The 13,559-nt window shown below is 38.2% G+C and overlaps 1 protein-coding gene across 1 annotated transcript in view; it reads right to left on the reverse strand.

Annotated features, from left to right (window-relative positions):
• Window positions 1–11,601, reverse strand: part of rps2 (ribosomal protein S2) — a 196,996-nt gene extending 185,395 nt beyond the window's left edge. The window contains exon 1 of the mRNA XM_072368415.1: window positions 11,598–11,601. The gene's annotated coding sequence lies outside the window, so the exon portion shown is untranslated. The remainder of the gene's footprint in view (window positions 1–11,597) is intronic.
• Window positions 11,602–13,559: the final 1,958 nt, after the last annotated feature.

A 13,559-nucleotide genomic window follows, 5' to 3' on the forward strand; every position in this document is an offset into this window, starting at 1 on the left:
AGACTTGTGACTGCACGTCACACAGTCCGGCACAAACAGCACCGACCTGCCACCCACCCAACCCCATATAGTAAAGACTCTCATTAGGCCTAGTAAAAGTCTGAACATACACTTCACACACAGGCACACACAGATACTATCAAGGCAAATTTACAGATAAATAAAATGATTAAAAACATAGTACACTACATGATCAAAAAACATATATCAACATTTCTGCATGCCATGATCATGCCCATTTTGTCTGTGCAGTTTCTGCCGGGCACATAGGTTCCCTGACATGTGTCATAAACCACAGTTGTGGTTTTATTGTCATCACTCATGCGCAGAACAGACCTTACAATAAATCATGTTTAAGCGGTTTCGGAGTTCACATAGTCCATCTCACAGAAAATCTTTTCAACAATTGTCACTGTGGCCATAATTGAGGTTAGGCTGTGTAGAACTAAGTAAATGCAGAACTTGACCTGTAGATTAAATGTAATATTCAGTCAACTATTTTCGAGTCAGCATTAGTTTACGTTGTGGCTAATTGGTTGCTTCTCTGTGACTCAGCCTAACGTGTGTTTTCTGCTTCCCCACCCATGTTTTTCCTCACATGCTCGCACTTTTTCCACTCTGTTGAAGAAGGTAATGCTTTTTATCACAGCTGAAGTGTTCTGTACTATTGTAAAATGCCTCGTCACCACGATCCCCCTGACTTCATCCCTCATCTCCGATTTTGAACAGTGCTTTACCCTGTGCATTTTTTCGACTGAGATTAATTTGAAAAGCACACGATTCAAGAATTCAGTGAGCGGAGGGAAAAATGTTGTGAGCTGAGACAGGGGCTAATGCACATTTATTTAATTGAGTAGTGTTGCTTGGCAAAGCCACCATTGCACATAACATGGGTAATGGCTTGACAAATCAGATCAGTCAGACTATCAACACTTGCCACCTCTCCTTCCTGTGCAGGTATAAAGAAAGGTAACTCACCAGGGTATAGGAAAAGGAGTGCAAGCTTGTGCTACAATGTGGTATCGGTAGAAGAGAGCAGTGGGAGTTTCTTAGACATCTATCAGCCTTTTAAAGATGCTTTTTATACATGCAATTTGGTGCACAATAAGATATGGGGCAAATAATTGTAGCTTGTGGTTGAAGAACTGTGAATATGAATATGGTGGGAGATCGAGGATCAATGCTTCCAGTGACTCTTTTGGAAATAAGACCTTACAAGATGACTTCTGATCAATTTTAGGTAAATACACACAAAAAAAATCACTTATTTCTCACACCCAAAGAACCAGATGATGTAAGTATCTTGTTTTCCACATTACTGCTCACTAATAATTCCTAATGGGGAAGCAGTGCTTAAAAAATTGGGTTAAACATCAGTTGACCAATCACAAAAACAGATTGCATCAGTTTAAATCTATTCGGGCCATTTTAGATTTCGGGTCATTTTAGTTTTGGCCAGGTCGAGCTGCAGTTTGCACATTTACCGTGAGCTTATCCATATACACCTCACAGTTGGATTTCACTTTACCCTGACGAAGGCACACCATGAACTTCTCACTTGGCAGTGTCTCTTATTCACATTTTTGTCTCACATCCTTTCTGGCCAGAGCTAAAATGTGAAGAAGCGACTCAAGTGAGAAAAACAAGGAGACATGTTGGCACAAAAGAGTTTTGTACAGATCAGATACATCAGAACACGAGAGTGTTTCTTCATTTAAAGAAGAGGAATGGAGGCACTCATGGCAAAAAAAACCAAACATGTTTGATTTTACCAGCTGGCTCTCCTTTCATCTAATTGATTGAAGCTAGATGCACCTTTGTTCTAGATGGTGATAGAGGATTCACGCAATCCCCTGTCAAGTGTTTTTCTATCTTATTTTTTTCTAAGCATCTTTTTTTTCGAACACTTCTCTATAATGACTCCCCAGATGGTTCTGTGTATCAAACCCTTTCTGCGTGGCAGGTTACAATTCTAAGCTCAATTCAAGATTAATAATAGAAAAAAAATCCTTTATCTTTTAGGATGATTGTTACACTCAATAACTTGACCTTTTACTGGCAATTCTTTTATAAGTTGTGAACACAAACTAGGTGCAATTACCAGCTTCAGCCAAAACACAATAACCAGTGTTTGCTCAAAGGCACTTACAAAATAAATCTTGATTGAATGAGACTGCGCTGACCCTTTTTACTTTCAAGTCACCACAACAATTCAGTGACCTTTTAGTCTCAGTTTACTTCTCTAACCTCCAAGCCACTGATGCAGTAATTTCATAGGATCTTTTTGTTGGTTTGTCACTTGGTTGAAATGTTGGAGTTTTGTCAATAAAAACTTAGCTGTATACTGAAACATATTTCAAAATATCATAGCCAAGCAGAGTAAAATATTTTCATAAATCTACCTCTCGATATTTAAAATCAGTTTTGCAAAAGCATTCTTACCCTAACCCACAGTCGCTTGATGAATTTCTCTTGCTCATATCCATTCTGAGATAGGAAGTTTGGAGGCTTGGAGGCTTGGTCTGACCAGGATTTCATCCACCTCCATTTCTGTTTACAAATGAAAAGATTTATTTATTCTTATTTTTTTCCCCTTTTGTGGGAAAATGAAAAGATTTTTAAAAGCCAATGCGCTTCATACAAATGTACCATTACTGACCAAGGTGTCCAATTTAAGAAAGCGGCATTGTGGGTAATTATGTTGTGATGTTGCTTTGTGAAGCGAGTTGCAGCTGAAGAATGGCCAGACAGAGGTAAGATAGGTTAAATTGCTCATAATCAGCCACTAAGTGTCCAGAGGGGCCTAAGTTTTAGAACAATGTTATCTCAATGTTCACCCTGTTCAGTGTCTCAGAAATGGATGTAAAGACTATTTAAATTGTGTGTTGCCTTTCATCACTGAAGAGTTAACACTCTATCATCCTCAAGCTGCAGCTCATGACAGGCTAATAAAGTTAGAAGGTGCAGTTTCTGGATATACAACAAGACTTAGGATGATCAGGTGAGTGGAAAACTATTGTTGATTCGCTGAGAGTTAACACATTGTTGATTCTAACCCAGCAGTGCCAGTAGTTGTTTGTCACTCATCAACGCAGTACTAGGTGGCTCAAGTAGAGGAAGTGGCAGCTAGTGGCATTTACTGTCACAGCCTTTTTAGGACAGCTGCCTGATAGGTTTTTATCACTTCCACAGCCTTGGTGTTAGTTTTGTGTGTGGCTTGCTTGTAATGTCACAGGCAGCATGTACTCTGGTGAAACTCAGTTATTCATATAAAACACTTTTATTTGTTCTATCTCATTTATACCGTGGCTGGCAAAAAGTTCAGTGGTTCCAGTGCCAGCTTAGTGAATTGTTTATTCACTTATGTTCTTGCTGATATTTGATATTTTTTGTTAAAGCTAAATTGTATCGCCACAGTGCAAATACATAAACTTTGACTTCACTGACATGTCCTGAACTGTAAAAACACACAATAAAAAGACAAAAAGTATACATAATTAGTTTAGGAATAACACGTTATTCTTGCTTTACTGCAGAAATTGATCTCTTTTCATAAAACTATGATTAAATTATCTTAATAAGCCTTAATTTGAATAATCTCCAAGCATTTACTGTTATAAATACATTTAGTATGTGTGTCAAATAGAAATAAATATAAAGCAATTAAAATCATATGCATTATACTTTTGAAACAGTACTATGAGAAGCTGCAGAGATGGAGCTCCCGTGGAGACTCTATATTTGGCCACCACAGTATCTCCTTTGAAGCTTCAACTCAGCATGGTGGCTCCTCTGACAACCCAAATGCCCGCTGTGATGCGTTAAAGTTTATATGTAGCTCCCCCAGATATTAAAGCAAGATGTCTAGCACGAGAGAAGCTTGTGTAGTGTAGTCAAACATGTGGTCAAACAGTAAAATATCTTGATGATGATCGATGCAGTTACAGTAGATGCTAAAGGATTAAGAATTTTTAGCAAAGATGACATTACATGTGATGACCTGACATGATTAATTAATCAATCCTGTCATTGCAGCAGATTTATCTCTCCTGCTTTTTCTGACCTTCCTGATATTCTAAATTGTGACAATGTCAGCCAAATGTATCTTTTCAAGACTGTAATGAATTCACAATATTCTCCGTGGGGTTTTGCATCAGCTTGACAGCTTCAAGTATCTAGCGGCAAATTCATTTATTTGGATTTTCGGAGAAATGTTACTTATTAAGAACGCAGCAGCTCCTTTTCATGGAGATATATTGGCAACACTTTCAAAGCAATATAGAGGAAATACAGTAAGTTGCGAAAAATTTGATTTAATTTTATGATTTAAAAACAGCAATCAATTCGGAATGATTGGCACCGTTACTTCCCTGTTGATAAGTACTTTGCCGTGATAATTATTCCTCAAGGCTCTCTCGTAGAAATAAATTATTAGCTCATACACCTGACTTGGTTTGGGTATCAAATGCAGCATGCATTTCAATAACTATAACAGTGTTAACACAAATCATCTGCCATCTGATACTCATCTGCCATTCTTAGTTTGGAAAAAGCAAATTTGCCAACATATCATTACCAACATATCAATTCAAGTGTCAAATTGGAGATTCATGAGTTTAAGCTAACAAGCTAACTTCATCTCACTGTCCAAAAACATACATGTCAGGTTAATTGTTGACTCTAAAATTGTCCTTAGGAGGCAGTGTGAGCGTGTGTGTGGTTGTTTGTCTCGTTTGTCTCTGTGTCTCCAAAAAATACTTGGCAAGTGACCGGTTGAGGCATCTATCTGTCAAGGTCATGAGTGGACTTCAGATGTACCAAACACAGAGAAAACAGAAACAATAAGTGATTTGAAGCCACCACTGACAATTTTAATAATTCAACCTGAAACTGGTTCAGATAGCAGTAAAGGACATTGATTAATCTGAGGTTTTGTCTTTCAACCACAAAGGGATAGCTTAGAACCTATTTTTGTCCAGTTGACACTAAACTAATCAAGAAAGTAATGACTGATGATTAATTCAATTGTTCCAGCACTGAAAACAAATTAGGAATAAAATAAACAAAAGTTTGGAGAGTAAGTAAGTTTACAGGCCAGCATTATTTGTGCTACGTCATATACTGTTATATGTGTGGCGGAGATTTACTGGGGACTTGTCTATCGACGGGATATCTGTAGACAGCTGATATTCAAGAAAATTAAGCCACGTTAAGTCATATTCCTATGCACACAGGAACACATGTAAAGTGTGAATAATAACATTCCAGCAACAGAAGTTAGTTTTTTTCTGGTTAACCTTGAATTATTTCAGTAAATTAAGAATAGCATGGCTTGGCATGTGTTGGTTTTGGCCTGGCCTCATCTAAGAAGAAAAAATCCTCCCCCAAAAAACAAAATAAAGAATAGCAAAATGTTTTGGTGCGTATGTACTGTGTTTGCAAATTCCGGGTAAAGTTGTTTAAGTCAATCGTTTAGGGATAAGTCGAGTTGGTGGTAAATAATGGCATTAAAGGCACTTGATTAAAGCGCAAAATTATAGGGAAAAAGCCATAAAAACAAATGGAAGAGGGGCAAGAGCAAAAATCACTTGTTTCCACAACTCTAACTTAGCACCGTGACTCTTTAATAAACACTGACAGCAACTTTTTTGTGCACTAAAACACGTTTGTGCCAAACGTAATAAATCTGCCCCTTTATCTTGTCCTTTTTTCTGGGTCGTAGACAGACTGTTATAGAGCATGAGAGAATGGGCTGTGACAGATAACCTGAGGTAAGGGTGACACTAAAAAATTACTACTACATTCTGCTCCCTGGCTGCAGGTAAAGTAGACCTACTTGTTGCATTGAGACAGCACTAAAAATGTCTGTATATGTCCTGCATAAACTTTATATATAATGGCCAGGAAAATGCTTTGCCAGTCTAGTCAGTGGAGTGAAGAAAAACAAAACAGTTTCATATTGTCCCATATCCAGCACTCTCTACTGGCATGAAAAACTAAAAAACACATAATCAAAGTTATATCTGTAATGCTGATGTGATGACACAGCGAAGCTAAGCTCTGACTTCTGTCTCGATGTCATTATGATGCAAATGAATAAGTCTAGACAACTGCAACACAGAGTGAAAAGTCACTAAACTGAGTCACAAATCAAGAAATAGAAAAGCAGAGCTAATGAAAAAGAGTTGGATATGAACTGGGAGGACCAATTGCCTTGTTAACACAACAAAGAGACACTGTGAACCATAGCACAATGCTACCTTTTCAAGCCCTTGTTAAAATCTTGTCATGGACAAAGTGTGTGTTCTTGTTGTTTAAGTAAGATGGTGGATACAGAACACAGTGCTGAAGATTAAATGACCAGCGCGCGAATGAGACTGAATGATTGCGGTTGAGAACTGGAGCATTCGGTCCACAGGGCTGTCACAGTAACTGTCCTTTTCCATGAAAATGTACCTGTATTCCTCTTCCTGCTCTGTATTCTGATCTCCCTTCACGAAGCACAAAAATAATTGATTATATTTGCGCTACACAAGCTAATATTCAATCACCACCAGCCCCTGACCTTTGGAGTGTGAAACACTTAGCCGTGCTAATTCTGTCACCATCCAAGCAGTGTTGTTTTCAGAGGCCTGCTAGTCCTCTGCCACAAGGCAATAATGTGCTATCTGCTTAGCTTGCTAAATGAGGTGTAAAATGAAATGGAACATGATTTGTTTTCCAGCTGAGTTTGCTTAATGAATATCAGTTTCTCTGGTCCGTGTCACAGATGCCTGAAAAAAAAGTTGCCATCTCTTTTGGGGTATGGTTGAAAAATGTGATGTGTAGTTTCTGACCCAGTATATTCACTGGTTTATTCACTTTAAGTAATAAGATGGTAATATTTTTATTTGCATCAATTATAACGTCTATTGCTTTTATTGTTATCTATCTTAATGAATTGCTGCTATTTGCAGCTTTGAAATGTTTTTTTTTTCAGAATCCCTTGTACTTCCCTTGTACTTTCATTTTCATGTTTTGCTTTTGCTCTGTAAAACAAGTTGCATTTGTGTCTCAAACGTCCTATTAAAAAAAACGGCTGTAAATTTGCTCTTGAAATCCACGTACATGAATAGATTTACAACACAGACATAGATTGTTTGATAATAATCAAATGCCAAAAGAAATTGAAAACTTTTGTACTTCACTGTAACAGCAACAAATAAGCTATGTGCAATAGTGGAAAGAACGGTTTGTGAAATTGCTGTTGCTGAAGAGCCCTAATTTGGCAATGTCCAAAGTATTTGTAATGTCCTGCTGGACTGGGGATAACTGTGTTTAGCTGAAGATGATATCTTTTTCTTTATGTGTCAAATGCTTTCTGAAAGAGAAAGTGAGAAACACCCTCTGTGCTTTCTGAGGGGAGGTTTCTGAGACCTGAATGAAAGCCTCCAGCAAATTGCTCATTTTGGGGTGGTGGCATGTTGAAAAGACACAGCTGTACTTTCCACCTAAAATGAAACCATGGTCTCCAAGGAGAATGTAAAGACTGCTGCAAGAGCTCTATGTATGGCTGTTGAACACCTGCGTTTCTTTCGTCAGTCTTTCCAGAGTCACATTTCATGGATGATGCATTGTCTTGGCCGTAAGGTGGGGTCATAGTAGATTGGCAGATATAGATTTATGGAGCTGATAAGAGTCCCTGAAAAACTAAATCAAAACATCTTGTTTGGCAAGCTCCAAAAAGCTGAAATCCTCTTTTTGTCCCATTCCGGTACATCTCCCATTACTTGCTTAACAGTTCTTTAAGCAAGTCAAAAGGCACAGTGGCATGATTCTTCCAGATTTTCTGATTTTATCAGGATCGCAGAATAAAAATAAGAAATGGCTTATATGATTTTTTGAATTCCATCTATCCATCTTCTATACCCGCTTAATCCGTCGGTTGCGGGGCGGGCTGGAGCTTATCCTTGCTGTCGCGCGAGAGGCGGGGTACATCCCGGACAGGTCGCCAGTCCATCCCAGGGCCACATAGAGACAAACGAGACAAACAACCACACACACGCTCACACTCACTCCTAAGGACAATTTTAGAGACACCAATTAACCTAACATGCATGTTTTTGGACAGTAGGAGGAAGCCGGAGTACCCGGAGAGAACCCACGCATACACAGGGAGAACATGATTATTTTCATTGCATCAAAAAGAATAAAAGAACATTAAAATGATAAGTCGGTGTTTTCTCTTTTATGCAATGCACTTAAAATGAAAAAGAAGGCAGCTGAATGTGGGATCACAGTGACAGAAGAAATTATGTTTTTGATGTGAAATATTCAACAACCTATGAAAGATTTCATTTTGGGTTCAATCAAACATAGTATAGTAATTCAGTCTTTATATGACATGTCTCCATTAGTAAGAATCTTCATCTCTAAAATTCCTGATATATTTTTTTTCCTTTTTCTGTTTTGCAGTGTCATAATGGTTGAGGTAAAGATGGTAACATTCACTAAATCATATCATCATGAATGTTTGATCATGTATTGCTATTTATTTTAGTTGCTTCTTAGCGTTATAACAATGTCCATCCATCCATTGTCCATACCTGCTTAATCCAGTCCGGGGTAAACGCTGGATGTGTCACTAGTTCATCACAGGGCCACACAGAGACAAACAACCATGTAAATCACACTTACTCTGAGGGACAGCAATTAACCAACATGGATTTATTTGTACAGTGAGCGGAAGCTGGAGTACCTGGAGAGAACCCGAAGAACCTTCTTGCTGTGAGGCGATAGTGCTAAGCCCCACAACACTCTGCAATCTGTAACTATGTTTTATTTTTAAACCTTTTCTTACTCGAAACATAATGTCGGGGTATTTTCAGTTAACATTTTATTTTCAACAATATTTTGACAATCCCAGGTGGGTGTAAGGCAGGGCCATGCAGAGACCTTTTGAAGGGCAGGGGGGTCGAAGTGAAAAAGGTGTGTATAGGCAACATTTTTTAACTGATATAGTTTACAACAAAACCTTTTGATTAAGAGCAACACATGTTCATTCTAAATGTAAAAATGGAGTCATAGAGCAAATTGCATCATACTGTGGCATTGTCTCTCATCCAAGTAAAACAAAGAGGGACCTTTACTTCTGTTTCGTGGAAACATATTACATGTCGCAGGGTAGAATTAATCTAATCAGTAAGTGGATGGTACTAGAGAGTGATGTTCACCATTTCAGGTGCAGGTCCCATCTGCAGGCACAGAGGATCGTAAGATATAGAACACGGTTGTGTTTATGGCATCAACTTTCTTTTTGCCATATGCTGAAAACTTTCAATAGCTTTGCTGTTGCTGATTGGAACATAATTCACTTTGTAAAGCATCTTTGTTCTGCGGGTTGACATATCTTTAGACATCTAGCTTTTTGCCAGAGATTTATTTGCATGAATAACCAATCTCGAGAGTGTATTTATGTTTACAGACTAAAATGCATACTTGTATGTATGATTTGGCATCAGACCAGCTGCTTAGAGTCCTATATCTCAAGACTTGGTAAAACACCAGAAAATAGACAGGGCTAAGCAACAGAAATTATAAAGTGGCCCAGCTAAATGTAGACAATTACGTATTCTCTAAAAGCAGTTAAATTAATCTATGACCAAAAAAAAAACAAGAAGAGAATAATTACTTAACAAGGAGAAATGAGGCACATTTGACCTGCTTTCAGCCTATTTTGTGACCTGAGGGGCATAAGTGTGTCACTGATGGCTGACAGCTGAGAGCCAATGGAGAAGTGCACTTAACCAAACAAGTGCTAACTTTACCTTGCAAAATACACCAAACAGAGTGCACATAACACCGTTGCAATCCCCAAATACTGGCACTTGAAATTCCTTATTTCTAGAGTAGAGCAAATATTGCTACAGCTGTGCATCAGTCTGTTTGCATCACCCCACTTCCCACCAGAAACTTTGCTTAAGCATGTTACGCATGTCACATATTAAAAGGTAATCAAATGATAGAAACTAACTGATGGCAGCCTGATCAATTTGTTGTATCACTAAACTTTAATGGGATAGGTCTTGGCAAGAAAAAAGAAAGAAAAAAGGCTTGACAAATGAGTACATTGGACCTCAAGGATCAAAGGGACAGAGGCTTTCGTCGCACCCTCTGCATCTGCCTTGTGTGAAGGTTACAACAAAGCTTTAGTCAAAATTTCAGCTACTTTGGTAATATCATCAGTCACAAAGCTGATATTCAACAAAACTGAAGAGCAATTTAACACTCAAGACAATTTTAGGTGAAAGTTGTCAGACATGCATTGTTGATCAAAGGGGAAAGAGAAATAGAAAAAAAGAAAAAGAAAATAGAAAAAAATATCATCAAAAGCTCATTTGTTTTGCTACTTTTTGCATTTCAAACTTGTTTGGACTCAATTTGACCTGCAAGCACATACCTTTTGTACATCTGTTTGATGGTATCCTTTAGAAATAACAAATTGAGAAGATTGACGTCACTTGACTGAGGTTTTTTCCATTTTCTTTTGATATTGTACTTCTTCAGAATTTGTAGTTAATTGCAGAAGCTGTGTACTTTAATTGAATTTGCACGTAAAGATTATTGCGCTTCTGATCATGCAATCTGTGCAAAGAACCAACTATTTTATTTACTGTCTTCTGCAAATAGAGTGTATTCATCAAAATCTATGTATCTATATATATATAGATATATATTTATCTATAGATAAATAGATATATTTATATATCTATATATGAATAGATTTTGAGGTATTTGGGATGTATACATATATGTGTATATTTGGATATGGCATAAATTCATTTGTATTATCAAAATCACTGATGACTATCTTTTTTTTTAATCATTTAATCAAAACTAGCCACTTGTGTGATAATCCACTCAGTTACCCTCACAGTACTGCCTGTGGCTGTCAACCACATGTATATTGACACCGATCGTCCCCGACGTTGTCTCAAAAAGATATATCTCAAGGCGTCTGTCAAAAGAATCATTTATAGCACCACTACTCTTCCCTTACTGTCTCTGAAATATTATACGGGCAGGGCCAAATCTCACTTGATAAATAAAACTTGACCAGAGAGTATATACAGCAAGATGATACACTTTTTTCAATTATCAAATTTCTGTGTCCCTCACTGTGGCTAATATTTCAGGAACAAGAGGAGTAGTTATCACAAGGGTCTGCTAAACTGTTTTTGGTGCCTGTCATGCCCTAAGATAAAGCACACAACCCAGAATTAGCTTGAGTACCTTCAGTGGGGAATGAAGCATCATCTGAGGGGCACAAACAAAGAACTGTTTAGGACTATCCAGGCAATCACCTGGCTCCCAATACCTATTATCCCTAGGCGGAGCCTGCACTACTTCTCTAAATGTCTCCCAGCAGCATTGCTCTCCAACTGCTCCCATATTTCTGCTCCACTGGACGATAAAATAAAAGCCTGCCAGCTGCGCACACTAACACACACACTCATGCACATGTACACACAGATATACAACACTAAGTGCCTTGCAAGAAGGATTTACAATTAAAGGCACAGCAAGTCTTCTTACTGAATGCAAAAATGGGCTCTTGAGTGATCTATTGCCCTGCAGTGGTGCAGACTCAGTCAATCATCATGGCAGATAAAGCTTCAGAAATCTTGCTGAAGGCTGATTACATTTTAAGCCAAGCTATGACATGAACCTTTTAGTTATTTATAAATATGAACACTGACATATTCCAACAAATCCACAGTCAGCCATTCAGGACATGAGCTTGTGACCTCTGTCACAGACTGTATTGCTGAAAACTTTTTATGAATTCGTAGTTATCATTGTGACTGAATGATAAAGTGTACTCCACCACAGTGTACAATGAGCATTAAAAACAACAGCTTCTCTGTCATAACAACAAAGCATTGATCTAATATCGATAAAAGAAAAGGTCCTACCATTAGAAGCCTGTTTGGATCACTGCTCACCCTCACAGGAGCTATATTGTCATTGATTTTTCTCTGGCACATTGGGCGACTCAAAAGTGGTCTACACAACAGAACACACGACTCACAAACCATGGCGCGACTTCAGCGAGGCTGGGAGCAAGCAAACGTGGACTGCAAGAGGATGTGAGTGTGGTAAATTAATTTCAGTGACCAGAGATGCAGGCTGGAAGAACTCATTGAACCTCAGCCGAGGCCAATCACACCAGCTACTTTTGTTCCCTTTCATGGCAGCAGAAAGTTTTTACCCAAAGCCAGAGAGGAGAATCCAACTGCGCGTTAAATTATGGAGCCTCTGAGCAACTATTTTTGTCCGCTGTTTGTATGTGTGCTTTTGAAGTTATTTCAAGCGCCATTCCTTTTGGTCATTAGTTCTTTAAATGTGCTTTAAATGTGCATAACAGCTAAGTATATGAAGACTGTTTCACAACACATAAAGTACAATTATTATCAACAAAAATGGTTTTGACTTCAATACATTTGTCTTTCTCATGAAATACTTAAGTATTCAGACCATGTTTTTATGACTTGGTTAAAAGGATCTTTTGACACAATGACAACCTCAAGTCTTCTTGGTAATGCTTGTCCAAGCCTGGTGCATCTTATGTTTGGAAGTTTTCACCCTTCTTCTTGGCACTCTGAAAAAGGTTTTTATTCAAGTTTTTTTCTGTATTTTTCTGAATCAATCTCTCCCTTTGTCCTGACTTTTCTCCCTGTACTTGTCATCAAAAATATCTTTGCACAATAATACTGCCATCACCGTGTTTTTTTTTTTTTTTGACCATTCCCAGTCACTTTTAAAGAGAAATGCCTTTTTACTGGCCTCTCCAAAGATCCGAAAAAAGGCTGTCCCTCTGTAAGGTTATCTAATTTCCACAAAAGATCTCTGGATCTCATTCAGAGTGACCTTTGGGTTTTTGGTTACGTGTCTGACCAAAACCCTTTGTTCCTGACTACCCAGCTATACCCATCTTGGAATATCTTTGAAGTCTGTTTGTGGTTCTCAGCTTCTACCAGTTTCATGGTGGAGGCTCCTCTGAGTGCTTTCCTTGCTGCAGGGATTTTCTTTTAACCTTCCCCAGATCTGTACCATAATACAGTTCTGCCGTTCTGGTCTATATGTTGCTCCGCTGTCCTCACATGGTGGGGTGCCAGGGAAGGATGTATTCATAAACCCTACAGCTGTATGTAGAAACAAGATGTTTCTACTGTGCTACTCCAACAACTTTTAAATTATAGATACGTGTGTTCTTCAAGAACTTTGAAAGTCAAAGGTGTTGTGGTTGAGTTAACATATTACAGCCCCACAGAGAAGTCAAGCTCCACAGTGGACAGATTCCTGACTCAGACACTGACTTTTGTTCTTTTCCCCTGCGTTGACTGATTAACTGGGGGCTTGCTAAGAATTTTACAGAAGAAGAGGTTATTCATACTTTACATGATGATAACCAAAAATAGGTTAACTGTAGCTGAGCATCAGCACTTTCTCAGAACATGCCTGAATAATAAAAGCAGTGCAGAGTTGTTTCAGGAGCTTAGCGATGCAAAACAGCAGGA

This window comes from Leuresthes tenuis, unplaced genomic scaffold, assembly GCF_036924035.1.
Source record: "Leuresthes tenuis unplaced genomic scaffold, fLeuTen1.0.hap1 SCAF_17, whole genome shotgun sequence".
NCBI classification, from domain to species: Eukaryota; Metazoa; Chordata; class Actinopteri; order Atheriniformes; family Atherinopsidae; genus Leuresthes; species Leuresthes tenuis.